We start from the raw sequence: 14,145 nt of genomic DNA on the forward strand, positions 1-14,145 counted from the left end.
TTTGTATTTTTTTTTTTTTTCCAGCTAAATTCTTGTCTCTGTTGGGGCTCATTTGGAAAAGGTATTTGTCTGATAATGTGATAAATATTGATTGTTTACCACTCATTATACTGTATTCATGTTGAACTTCAATCACACTTTTTAAATCCAAACACAAATTTCTGTAAAACTGTGATACAATACATAACAATCATGTTTGCAGCTCAATTCATATTGGTCAGATTTTCATTCTTTTGTCACTAGAAAACTCTTACCTTGGGTAAAGAAATGTTCTGCTCATTTCTTTGCCTGCATTGTCTTAATCTACTCCGGCCCGGTCTTGGTAATCGTCATGTTACTCTACACATGCCATAAACAATGAGAGGAGACTCAATTTTCTCACCTACTGACATTGCAGTTATTTGTAGGCAGCTGTTTGCCTGTAAAAAGAGGGGGGGGGAAGAAAAGTAACAAAGAAAAGACAAAGAGGGAACACAACAGGAAGTGCTGGACTGTGAAAAAGTACATCAGCGGCAACCAAGGTACACATGTTCCCCGGAAAATGATGCAGGGTGGTAATGGGGCAGGAAGTTGAAAATGTGCTTGCTTCTGTGTTTTCTGGGGCACACAGATGCCGTTTCAGTATCAGGCTGAAAAAAAAAAAGGTGAAGGACCTCTCCGACATGTCACTTTGAATGTGAATGGGGCAGCGGAGACGAGTGAGACGTGTCACTCCCCAAAGCCGTGATAAAATCTGATGGTACCTGCAGACAGACAGGTGAGTTGACGGCGTTCTCACTTTTGTTTGATCATGCGGGGCAAGAGGAATGTGCTGCACCGTTTTTGATATCGCTGTCAGTCCATCATGTCGAACAAAACCGGAGCAGCAGACAGACAAACACGCCGTCCCCTCGTGGCACACTTGACAACTTGAATTGTCTGTTTTGAGGAAGTAGAAAACGAGGAACTCTGTGGACACCCGTGGTGGAAAAGTGTCTGAAAAACAAAATGACTCTTGCGGATATATTATTTGTTTCCAACTGATCTCATTTACAAAGTGATTGGTTTTCGCGTGATGACTGCATGTCCTGCTGAGAAGCGAGAACTGAGACATACCCCAAGAGTGATTTTCTTTTTGTCACAGCCTCCTCACACAGTCTCCCATCATGTGCAGCATTCTCACAGTAACAATATTCGCCACCAGTTAAGAGTCGGAAAAGATTTTAATGGCTACCATAAACTCAACGAGTTAACTCTACGGTTCCCCAGGAGTGAATGCTGCTTGTCGGGACTTTGATGCAATCAACTGGTTTCCTTATATAGGACATTTTTGACCAATCTGTATAATCTGACCCAATCTGTATAATATGATTGAACTTGACTTTGTAAAGTGCCTTGAGATGACATGTTTCATGATTTGGCGCTATATAAATAAAATTGAATTGAATTGAATTGAATTGAATTGAACTATCATGAGGTAGTATAGTTACATGTAAAGCATCTAAATTAAATAGGTATTTTCATTTTATCAAGGTTTCTGTAAGCTTCTCTACGTTTAATTAACCCTTTAGACCATTATTATTTAAATTGGACACCAGCATCTTGATTAACCAACATCAAGAATCAGAAATCACAGGTTTTTATTGTCATTATGTAACCATAGTGACATTTTTTGGTGAGATATCAAACCTTTTAATGTCTTACAGAACACTGTTCAATATATCATCTCAAAATGCAGAGCAGAGAGACAATAAACCAAAAGATGGCATGAAGCAGAGTGCAACCCTGGGGCCATATGCTGGCCGTGGAGAAATGTTGTGTGGCCCCTGAGTCCAGGTCAAGAATGGTACAAGTTTAGCTCTCCAGCAAATGTTGCTGATGCAGATGGACAGTTTTGTAATGAAAAATGTATATGTTGTTATTTTAGGGCGCATCCAAAATGTTAAGTACCAAACAGTATTTTTAATTTTTTTGCTTCTTTTTCTAAATCATGGTAAGTAGGACAAAAAAAATCCTGAAACCTTTTCTCAAAAAAAGACTTGGCGTCACGGAATAATACAACTTTGCTTTTTTTAAGTTCTTAGTTTTGTTGCTGGGAACAAAATGAAAACAATTTCTAGACCAACAACATAGAGACTCATCTGACCAAAAACGTAGCAAACTGTTTGCCTTTATTTCACTGAGGCGAATGTGTCTAAGACTCTTTTCCAGAACTACAACATATATATATATATATATATATATATATATATATATATAGATATAGATATAGATATATAGATATATTCTCTTCTGCTTTATTTGATTAAAATTTTGCATGTTTAATGCCAAGCAGATCAAAAGAAAAGACTTTTGGAGACCACTGGCCCAAAGTGACAGGTGAGGTGAGGAGAGCCTGACCTGTGACTTGTGACTGAGGACAGAGACCAGTGGTCTCTGTCCTCAGAGCAAAAGCCCAGAGGACTGAGGTAACTCTGGAGGAGCAGCAATCCGCTGCTCAGAAGGTAAAAACTGTTTACAAGACAACTATTAGCCTTGTGTTCTACAAATGTGACCTTTTAAGGAAGACAGGGAAGAAGTAAGCCTTTGTTGAAAGAATGACATAAGAAGTCAAGTTTAAAGTTCACTACAGTCTATGAATGGGACATTATAAACATCTAAAAGAGGGTTGCCCAGTTCAGACGGGACAAAAATGGGAATTTCCTGCCCAACATGCCAAACGCTGAATGTGGAAGAAAAAAAAGCGACAGTGGACTGCTTCGCTCTGCGGTGACACAGGGTGATGGCAGCGTCATGCAGCGGGGATACTTTCGTCCAGCAGTGACAGGACAAGTGGTGAAAAAACAATTAATTAGCATTTAAATGTATACTAGTTAACTCTGGGTCAAAACTAAACCGTATTTTTCGTTTATGCCACTTGGGTTGAAGATCATTATCGCATAGCAGTTTACAAGGAACCTGGATAGTTGTGCACTTATGTTGATTAAGGTGAAATAACCAAGAGAGAGCAGGGAGAAGACTTATTAAGACTTGATGCAATCTACTGGGTTCCCTTAGATAGAAATTCTTTTGAACCAATCTGTATAATCTGATTGAATTTGACTTTGGAAAGTGCCTTGAGATGACATGTTTCATGAATTGGCGCTATATATATAAATAAAATTTAATTTAATTGAATTGGAGAAGAATAGCAATAGCATGGCTGCCAAATTATTCACTGTTTGATGACAGCTTAAATTGATAATTCAGGGTTTTTTTTTTCATTTACAATAACATAAAATCCCACGGCCTGTTATTCGCAATAACAAGCTGCTTTCATTACAACCAGGAAAACCACAGCCTTTAACTGTGAGATTTGAGGGCGATAAGATAACTTGGATGTGTGCAAGTTAACGTTACAGCTTGAAGGTTTATTTTTTTATTCATTAACCTTTTTTGGATTACAATTGAACACTGACTTGGCAAAGATTTTACGTCGGATGCTTTTCCTGGCACAGTTGGGATTTGAACCCAGGTCCTCCTATCACAGGTGTGGACTTTCCAATCTACACCACAAAGAAACTCAATGAGGTCACTTGAAAAACTTAGTTAAGCTCCCCAGAACTTAACCAAATCAAAAATATCTGAAATTTAGACCTTTTTTTTTTTGTTTTTTGTTTTCTTTTTGTTTTTTGTTTTTTTGCTGTTCCAGTTTCTTTTCTGTGCTCAATAGTCTGTCAGCTGTATGATCTTGATGTATAAAATGTTACAGCATTCTTTCTTTAAAGCTTGCAAGTCTTCCAAACTGCTTTTCTTTAACATTTTTAAAACAAACATTGTTCCATTCCAATGTATGGGCTTTTTTTTTTTTTTTTACATTATATTGTTTATATGGTGTGTTTAGGAAATAACTTTTAACTTTTTTCATACCAGCATCTGATGTCTGAAAAACTTTGAGAAAACCAGACAATAGACAAGAGGTTAGACCAACACAATGTACTACATGAAGATCCCATCTACACTACAAATACTACTAAACACCATTTACAGCGCCTCTGTTTCACATTAGCAATAAAGAAAAGGGTCAAAAAATTTATGTCATCTTTTTCCTTTAAAATGTTTAAATAAGGGATCAACTGTTCCTCCCTATTTTGACAATAACCATCGGGAAAGGGATTTTATATACCACAGATATTTGTAAAGTTAACCCGTGTTATTACATTGCTGATATTAAGTCAGAACTCTATATGCTGAAAAACCTATTCCTGAAAAATGTAAAACAGTAATATATCTACAATGTTTTGTCTTTTTTTACCAGGTGTTAGGTAGCAGATTGGCAAACAGATCTACAAGCAGAAGTAGGAAATTAACACTAACATTAAAACAGAGCAGAGGCCAACTCTGTTTTACATCAGTTAATTAACAATATTCTATTTTTGTTGTCTTGGCACCAACAATTTAAAAAAAGCCTGTAGACAGACATTTAAAAACAATTTATTTATTTTTTTCTCCTTGGAAGTTAATAAATTGTTTGACAAACATCCACTTGGTTTACTCCTGAAAAGACGTCGTCATCTCAACGTCAGATCAGAAAATAACATCAGAAAATAAATTAGTGAATTTTTAGTGATTGTTTGGCAGCTTGTGAGAGCAATAGAAGCCATTTGCCAAAATGATTGAGTGAAAGTATAATTAAGGAAGTATTCGTCCTCACTTACACATTGCTCAATGAAATTCAAAAGAATCTGAAAGTGAATTGATTGATATTTCTTTTTTTTTTAGACTTTGTTTGGACTAGCTTATAGTGGCCCATAGGTACAGAGAGATTTGACTGACAGTAGTGGAAGGTTAGGGTAAGGGTAGGTTAGCACAGTGCGTCCACAGCTATTGTTAATACACTTAATTCACATGCCTGAATACAAATAACTGAGTATACAAATGTTTTACCGCATACCATCAAACATGTTACTCCCACCTCTGTTAGGGGCTAGCTGTCCCTTAGATTCTTCTAAAGGATTTCTCTCCATTAGGACCCTTTTAAAGCAACGAAAGGTTGCATTAAAGGGAGAGAAATGTTTTAGAAGTATCTAAGGGACAGGAATAATAAGAGCTGGTTGAATCCCGGCAAAGAGTCGTACTGCACACTAAAGTCGGTTAAAACTGGAATCTTCTTTTAAAATAAAGGAAATTAAAGGATTTTTTTACACAGTCTTTTAAGTGACACTAGTTGTAATATTCTGAGTTCTGTTATGGTTTGTTAGTGTTAGTTTTCCTTCTCTTTCCTGTCTTTTGTTATCTGGCTGTTTTGAGTTCTGTCTAGTCTGGTTTCTTGTTTAGATTAGTGTTTACTGTTGTAGTTTATTCTGTTATGTCTTCAGAAGTTTCTTAGTTTTTTTTGTTTTTGTTTTTTTTTGTTCTTGTTTTGAGCCTCGGCACTGATGTCTGGTCTAATTACTTACTCTGCACACCTGCCTAACTCCACCCCTGCTGCAATCACCTCTCACCGGTTTCACCTGATTCCACCTCCATATAAACTGCTGAGACCAGACATCAGTGCCAGGTTGTCCTGTTGAGTATGGGTGAGTCTCGTCCTGCAAATTCTGTGTGTTAGGTTTGCTTTTTGGATTTTTTGACCCCTTTTTCCTCCAGAAACCTGAGCCAGTCTGTCCGGTCTGTTCCTGCCTTGTCTGCCCTGCTCGTTTGTTTATTTGTTGTCATCTTTTTGTTCAACAGTCTGTTTGGATTTTTTCCCCTGTTTTTTGAGTTGGTGATTAAAGAGCCTTTTTTTAAGAAACCTCTGCTGGTCTGGCTGAATTCTGGGTCCTTTTCCTCAGAACATTACACTAGTAGAATCTTATCTTGAATCAATCTCAATGAATATCTGGTCAGGATAATGATAATGATGATAATGATACGTGGGCAGTCTATGAAAAAGCCTTAAGGTTAGTAAGGTTCTTAGTTATGTACAAGTCTTTCGATGAAGGAATTATACATCTTATATCTTGACTTGATTATGGTTTCAAGCAAAATAAGAGAAATAGTCTATCTATCTTACTGATTTACTAATAAACAGGTCACAGATGTCTTTCTGACTTAAACGACTATGTGTAAGTCCCATTCAGTTGTTTTCTGTTGAATAATTCCTTAAAATTACATCTTCCATCTGTCTTTTGATTTAGCCATTTAAAAAGATCTGTGATCCAGAATTAATTGTGATATTTCACTTGAAAACTGAACTGTGCTCCAGAGCAGCTATTTTTTCATACTAATATGTTTTTCTCCCATCAGTCTAGAGAGAGAGAGAGAAAAAAAACAGATTTTGGAGCAAAAGCAGCTGCACTGCCATTCGCTGTGTATCATCTGAGTGCCAACCTGGTTTTATCATTGACCTTTTCTCAAGGCCTGTGCTCAGAGATTCTATCAGCTTCATGAAAAAGGGACAAGTGGCCAGTTTAAATTTGATCTGAAATTGCCTTGATATTGTCTTAGCTTTTGAATGGGTTATGCCGTCAGGGAGTTGACTTGCTTTTTCTCTTTACCCTTTTCTCGCCCTTCATTTTTCCTTTCGTTTTAGAGGCAGTTTTTTATGTTTGTAATCATTGCTTCCTGGGAGTTTTTTGTTTTTTCGTTTTTTTCTGTCCTTGCAGTTCTATTTCGTTGAAGGATTCTGTCCCTCGTCAGGTTTTGCTGCAGTTTTAAGGTGATTTGTGACAGTCGTTTTTATTTTTGGATACACAGAGAAAGTTTGTGTTCATTTTTTTTATTAAAACATAAATAACAAAGGTAAGAAATACAGTAAGTAAAAGAAACCAAATATAGGGATACAAATATGACATGGCCATATGATACAATTCAATAGTACTGTATATTACATCATTTTGAACTCAACCACATAAGGAACTGTTTCCTGGTGTTGCTTGCTCATCCAGGAGGAGTGAATGATGCAAGATTACTTTCCATGATGCAGGTAAGTAATCTGCTGGGTTTCCCTTGATAGAAAACTTTTTGACCAATCTGTCTGTATGGTGGACTTTGTAAAGCTCCCCGAGATTTAGTGTTAGGAATTGCTGCTACATAAATACAGTAAATTGATAAAAAGTGATACAGTACGACAGGACAATACAATAAACAACATGGTGTCAAAGGATACAAAACAATATGATTTGACATGATACATTCTAATACAACATATAACAGTGATATCACAGCCAAAAACAACAAGGTATGATGCAATTCATGACAAAATGTAATGAAATACAAAAGGCGGTTATGATGTAAATTCAACATGAAAAAAATTACACTACATGCGATACACTGAAAAATAAGACGCAATATGACATGAAATTGTGTAATGCACCATGACGTGATGTGAAATGACATAACATGACACAACACAGAAGGAAACGTGATCTATTATAACATCATACATGGAATTACAACAATTTAATACATTTAACGTGTATGTGGACAACAAGCCTGTTAAATAAATTAAATCTCATACAACATATAATAGAAAATGACAATACAGTATATGACAGGACACAACACAACACGAAGCGATATGATACAAGACATTGTACAATATAGTCCAATACAATGAGAAATGTAATACAAAACAATACAACATGATGCATGTCAGCACGATACAATACAGGATTACAAAAGCCTCAGAAACATTAAGTGACCTGCTTTTTACTAATAGATCTGAACGAATAAATGAAATTCACATTTTGGCCACAGGGATGTCAGACCATAATACATTGTTTGCCGGAAAACTTACAAAAATTAGATTCCCTTTTTCACAAGAAATGAAACATGAACAATTAAAAAATCCCCAATAGTCACTTATACAACATTGAAAATGCAATCAGGAAAATTAGACTGCCGTCAATATTTCAAGGATAGTAGTACGGAAAATAGTTGTAGTTCCTTTATGGCACAAGTTAAAGCGACTATAAAAAAAGTTTCATGAAAAAAGTAACCTGGCCATAGAAATAATCTACCATGGTTAAATTAAAAGATATGGTCAGAGATTACTCTCTCAAAATGGCACCTAAGAGTAGGAAGGAAAGTGACAGATGTGCGTTTAAAACATGTCTTAACTAAATTATGACTAACTTATTGTTTGTTTTTGTGGACGTAATGTTCTTTAAGACAACCAGAATGTTCTTATAATTTTTAACCTGTTTTAGTAATGACTAACCTTATTATCTTTGGTAAATGTTATATCCTGTTATATGTGTATCTGTGTGCTTGTCGTCTTCTTTACTGTCAACCTGCTACGGCACTACAGATGAAAATTAGCCCTTGTGACTGAATCCGGCATATTTATGCACTCATGTTGATTAATATGCACTCTCCCATTATTTAATAAACACAAACACGCTATACGACACAACGATGTGAACAGTGATGCAGTATATTACAGCCAAACCCAGCGAGCTGCAGTGCAAAACCACAGAAAACAATACGACATGACACAATGTGATACGACGGCACAATATGGCATCAAATGATATAAACATGTCATAATACAATACGGCATAACGCAGTATAATATGACACTTTATAGTACAACGCAGCCCAGTATGACACATGATGTGATACAACATGGCAAAATACGGTGGTATTAAAAAAGTGACAACACAAAATAAAACAGCGGAACGGAGCACAACATCTCATATGCAGCTAAGAATCTGAAGATGAAAAAAAAAATGTTTTGTGATGTTTCTGGAAGTGATTTGTCATCTATTTTGGCGCCATCAGGTTTTTTTTTTTTTTTAATAATCCCATCCTGTGATGCTTTAATCTCCTTTTTCCTTTTATTCAGCGTAAATACCTCTTTATTACATGAGGCAAAGCTGATCTTTTTTTTGTAAAAATGGAAACGAAGAGCAAAGACAAACCTCTTAATAAAAAAGCAGCCTTTCTTTACGTGTACCGTTGGGCCTCTGGCACCAAAACCATTGAAGATAATCTTACCACAAATGTTTGAAACCTAAATGCTCTTGAGCAACTTTGAAGAACATGTCAACAGCGAGGCAACAAACGCTCGGCTGTGGGTGTGCAAGCCAATGCTTCCTGTCAAGTGTTGTTCTGCTGGATTATAGTTAAATAGAAAAATGACACAAATTGGAAACTTTTGCAGTGCAGGTCCTTTTATAACATTTGGCCCATTTTTAACCTGCTCTCCTTCTTCTAATAAACCATTTCCTGGTCAACCTGAAGCACGAGCGCGAGTGCTTTTGTGGGAAGAAGGTCAGAGGACCTTGCTGTAGGTAACGACGGGCTAATTTACATAATGTTTCATCTCACATCTCAAAGCATTCAGTAGAACATGAATTGCGAGTGTTAAAGCTCAGCACCTGCGCCCGCAGATGCAAATGAGGGTGTATATTAGCCATTATTATTGATTCTGTCCTCTCTATTAATATTAAATGGTTGGGGACTCAGCACACTGGTTTGAGGTCAGAAGTAGTTCAAGATTTACTGCACGCATATTTCAATTAATCATCAGGAATCAGATGTTAGCAACCACAGCTTGGTTAACAGTATTTTATAACATAGAAAGGTAAAGAGAGCAGTAGGAAAATTTATCTTAACTTTAAAAATAACTGATTAGCACTGTTGTTGTTTTTTTACAGAATGTAACATTAATTAGTGGTGCACTTTATATGCAATAACAACATTCAGGGACTAAAACTGCTAACCTTGTTGATATGATGTAGTCTGCAGTGTTTGTATCCTCACAATCACAGCAAACTAAATGTGTTTATCAAATTCACAAAACCCTTGCAAATATAGATCTGCCTCCCTAAGGGGTCTGCGTCCTGCCAACATGTGAATATCGTATCATGTATGAATTTACAGGTCAACGTCACAACTGTGTCCCATCTCTTCTCCACTAAGGTGTAATTTAGGTTGCTTAGGAAAGTCTTCCTTTTGCTGCATAATGAGGATACAAAACTTCATTCCATCAGATAGTGCTTCACAGGAGTTTAAGAGTAAATAAACATAGATTTTAAACTGGGAACAGTCTGCTGAGTCAGTCGTTGCGTATGATGTAAGTGGAAATCCAACCTACCAAGCAGGGAGAGAGCATGAAGCAATAAACAATTTTTTTTCCACTGATGGCGGGAGAAAAAAAAAAGAAACTGGTTACAAAAACAGAAATTGGCCGTCACAGATTAGTCATTGATAAGCACAAAAGTCCCAGTCCTCAACTTTAAATTTCAAATCTTAAACAAGTCATTTAACAAATGATGTAACCGAGTATAAGCACAGAGTAAAAATTGGTATTTTCTGGAATTCATACATAAATATTTAAAATCTGCTTTTGTTTGCCAGAAGCTCCAGCAAGTGAACTTATGGAGTAAACATAAAAGAAACATCAGAATATCCGTGCTGATGCTGCATCTTACAGTAAATAATAATAAAAACAAATTAAACAACCAGTAAATTGGGGAAATAATGAGCAGACTGATCTATAATAGGAACCATAATGCTCCATAGCAGAACTGGATTTCTGTACAAAATAAAATTGATCTCCATGTTAATCAACTACAGCTCTACAAATGTGCTATTACAATAAAACATGAGTAATCTCAAGCCATTAAAATAACAAATAATACAATTATTTATACAATTGTCTAATAATTTTCTCTCTGGGCAAGCTGATTTGTTAAGGCATGATTATGACACCGCTATCCACCAGCTAACTGTTTCAGGTGGACAACACATAGGCTGAATGCAAACAATAATCAGATGACGTCATTCACTTTAACGTAAAGAAATAGTGGAAATGTGATTATTTATTTTTACAATTGCAAGGTGAGCAGATTGAAAACCATTTGATTTAAAAGCACTTTGCTTTTGGTCAAAGGGAGACGCTGGAACATTTGGGGCTTGTATTCAAAACATTAAAGCCTAAAAAATTTAAAAATAATGATACTTTGCAACTCAGCTAAAGATACCAATACTTTAATCACTAATGGGGGATTGACTTATTATCTTTTGTGTGGGTTCTATAGTTCCTAGTCCACATGTTTTACATACTGTAATTTATTGCTTTTTGATCACCCTATAATTTGTGGAACAAAATTCATTTTTGTTTTTTGATGCTCAGTCATATCAATGTATTTTATCAGGCTTCTCTTTGGCAACCCGGTTAAATACTGTCAATATATAATTTTTTTAAGGAGAAAAGCTTCCATTATGACTCCTGGGAGGAACTTCATGGGATGTTCTGTTAGAGCATTCTTTTCTTGGCCCTTTATCCTACAAAAGGCCTACAGTTTTTGGCTAAAAAACAAAAACAAAAAAACAGGATGGATACAGTGTGCATGGTGAAGCAACACTTGGAAGAAATTCGGGCGAAAGGCCAAACACACAGTGGGCTGGAGCTCGAGGTACGACTCCTTTATTATGTGCCTGGCATGGTTCCATTGTAACACGCTCTATGTTTATTGTAAGATCTTAAATGTTTTGAAGTAAGATGGCTGAAGCCTCAAATAAATTAATGAGACGTTGATGTTAGAGTTCAAGTATTTAGTGATTCTATCCTGTTGAGTCTAGTCAAAGGGAAGATATTGTCATCGCAGTGTCAATATGCAATATTCATGTCGCTGTTTCCAGTGCAGTAATTAGAAGGACTGCCTGCAATGAGTCAGCAGCGAGACCATTAAGACAATCGCAGATGTTTTTTGCCAGCAAAAAGGCTTTGATGTAAGGAAATGTATTATTAATTTTTTACTTTTTATGTGCTTTATGTGTCAGCATCAACATAAAAAGGTCTCTAGATCACGTTGTTGAATTAACACTCTCTTCCATTTCATCCATCATCTACACCCGCTTATCCTCACAGCGTGGCACATCTTGGAATATCAACAGGTGGCCATTTAAATGTTGTTTTTCCATACCGCGTTTTTCGCATTTAGGAGAGTTTTCGGCTGTTGGGAGAAAAGGAGGGTCTGGCCTTTGTACCTATCAGAGGAACCATGCTGGCCAACACTGGAGCAGAGATTATAACATTTATGTAATTGCTGGTAAAACTGAAGTGTTTTTTTATAATTACAATTTAAGTGGTCATTAGCCTCTGTGTCCAATTACATGTTAGACTACGCTAATATCCAGTGTAGGGCACTGGTCTGCTTGAGCTCTAATTTATTTATTCTTATATGGTATTAAACTATTAATAAACTATAAATTTCCTCTTTCTCACTGGATAAGCTTGAGACTTTGCTTTCATAAGTCGTCCGTCCATCATCTACACACCCTTATCCTCACAGGGTGCTACGTGTTAAAATATCAACAAGTTGCCATTCCAAAGAGGTTCTTATTCCAAATTTTCCAGTTTTTATTCTTCCAAACCACATTTTGACATTTTTGTTGTTTGTTTTCTCTTTTACTAGAGATCTATTTGGTCTAAAGGCCTTTTTATATCTGTGAATAAAATACCACACAGGAAGCGTTTTAAAGGAGTTTTTCTAGGTAATTATGTGGCTTCTCTAGTTTTGGTTCCTTGCCAGGCAAAGCGATGCATAAATCATTTATCCTCCTGTTAGACGTTCCAAAAACGGTGAGTATGAATGCTTCTCCGTTAAGTTAACAATTTCCTTTTTAATCCTCCCAGATGTGGCTAATTCACTTTTATGTATGCAGCGTGCCGCTGTATCACAGCTTGTGTAACAAGCGCATATGGAGTGTGTATCTATATGCCTGAGCTCATCTGTAGGGGAAGGTGTGGACAGCAGTGGGAGATGTCAGAGCAGCTGGGGGAGGCTCTTTTTCAACTTTGGCTTTTACTAATTTCTGTCTGCCCGTTCTGCAAAGAGGACGCCATGCAAGCGTTTTATAGCTTGTTTCAGGGTCCCCCAGATGGCTAAAAAAATACAAGATTGCAGGGAAGCACGTGAGCCTTCAGACGGCTAAATGCGCCAAACTGAACGAGGAAAAGGACTTTAAAGTCCTTGGCATAAAAAAAAAAAACATCTTTAATGACCATGAATATGAAATACCATTGGGGGATTTAGTAGAGTATTTTCAAGCAATAATTTAATTAATGTTATTGTTCCTTGTGGAACCTTTATCACTTTTTGTGCAACTTATTTTCAAGATGCCCCGTAGTTAAAAAAAAAAAAATCTAGGCTGATTCTTTTCAGCGAACAGCTATCCTATATTAGCTTTCTATATTCATGATGTGAATGAAGAAATGTATTCATGGTGAAGCTGCTTTCCCGGGAGAATTTTTTTTTTAAAAGGCTCTGATAACGGCTCTGGTCCATTACCGTGATGGAAATGGAAAAGATGCACTCACTCCACCAAAAGCTTTGTCATTTATGTGCATAAGGTTTATTCATTTGAACAAACTTATCGTGTTGAGGGTTTTTCTATTTTTTTTCTCTCCTTGCACTTTTAATTTACGCGGAGCCATTTATGGCCATTCGGATGTTAACAATTGCAGCTGGTTAAATTCATTGCAGGGGAACTTAATATTTTCCCTCAATCATCCACGGCGCCTTTTATTTCAACAGATTTGTCATATAATTGCTCCCTTTAGCACCACATCAGCCTCGTCAATCAATCCCTGTTCGAAATGCCCCGACATTATTTCTTTCCTCCCAGCGATTTGACGCGTCACAGTTTTCGAGCTCAAGGCTGGAGAAATAGATGTAAATACGTTAAGTGGGTATAAAAGTTAACAGAGCAGCGAATGTTGGTCAGGTGTCACATCTTGAGGGAAAACGATGTGACTCAGAATCTGCGCAGAGCGGTTCAATAAACTGCTGCACTTGATGCCTTAATACTGGAGTTAATGCCCTGAATATGGCCTTAATTGAAGCAATATAATTAGATTGAAACATTCACGTGACTCACAGCGGAGCTACCTCATCACTCTCTCAATCGCATTAACATCAAAGAGCTGGAGTGCATGTGCAAATGTACCGATTCCTTTCTGAAAGGCCGGCTTTGGTTTAGCTGGGTACCTTAAAATGCCAAGCTTTACCTCCCACAGATGTATTTCACCTCCGGCGAGTCATTATGCAACAGAAACTGGACCCGCTTTGTGAGGCAAAGTGTGCTTATATATGCTGTTTGCACTCTAATTTCACAATATAGAGACTGAGAGAGAAACATAGGCAACTAAAAGACCCTTTTGACCTCCTCTGACAGCCTCCCGTTTTCTCT

The sequence above is a fragment of the Fundulus heteroclitus genome, chromosome 18, assembly GCF_011125445.2.
Source record: "Fundulus heteroclitus isolate FHET01 chromosome 18, MU-UCD_Fhet_4.1, whole genome shotgun sequence".
In the NCBI taxonomy this organism is placed as follows: domain Eukaryota; kingdom Metazoa; phylum Chordata; class Actinopteri; order Cyprinodontiformes; family Fundulidae; genus Fundulus; species Fundulus heteroclitus.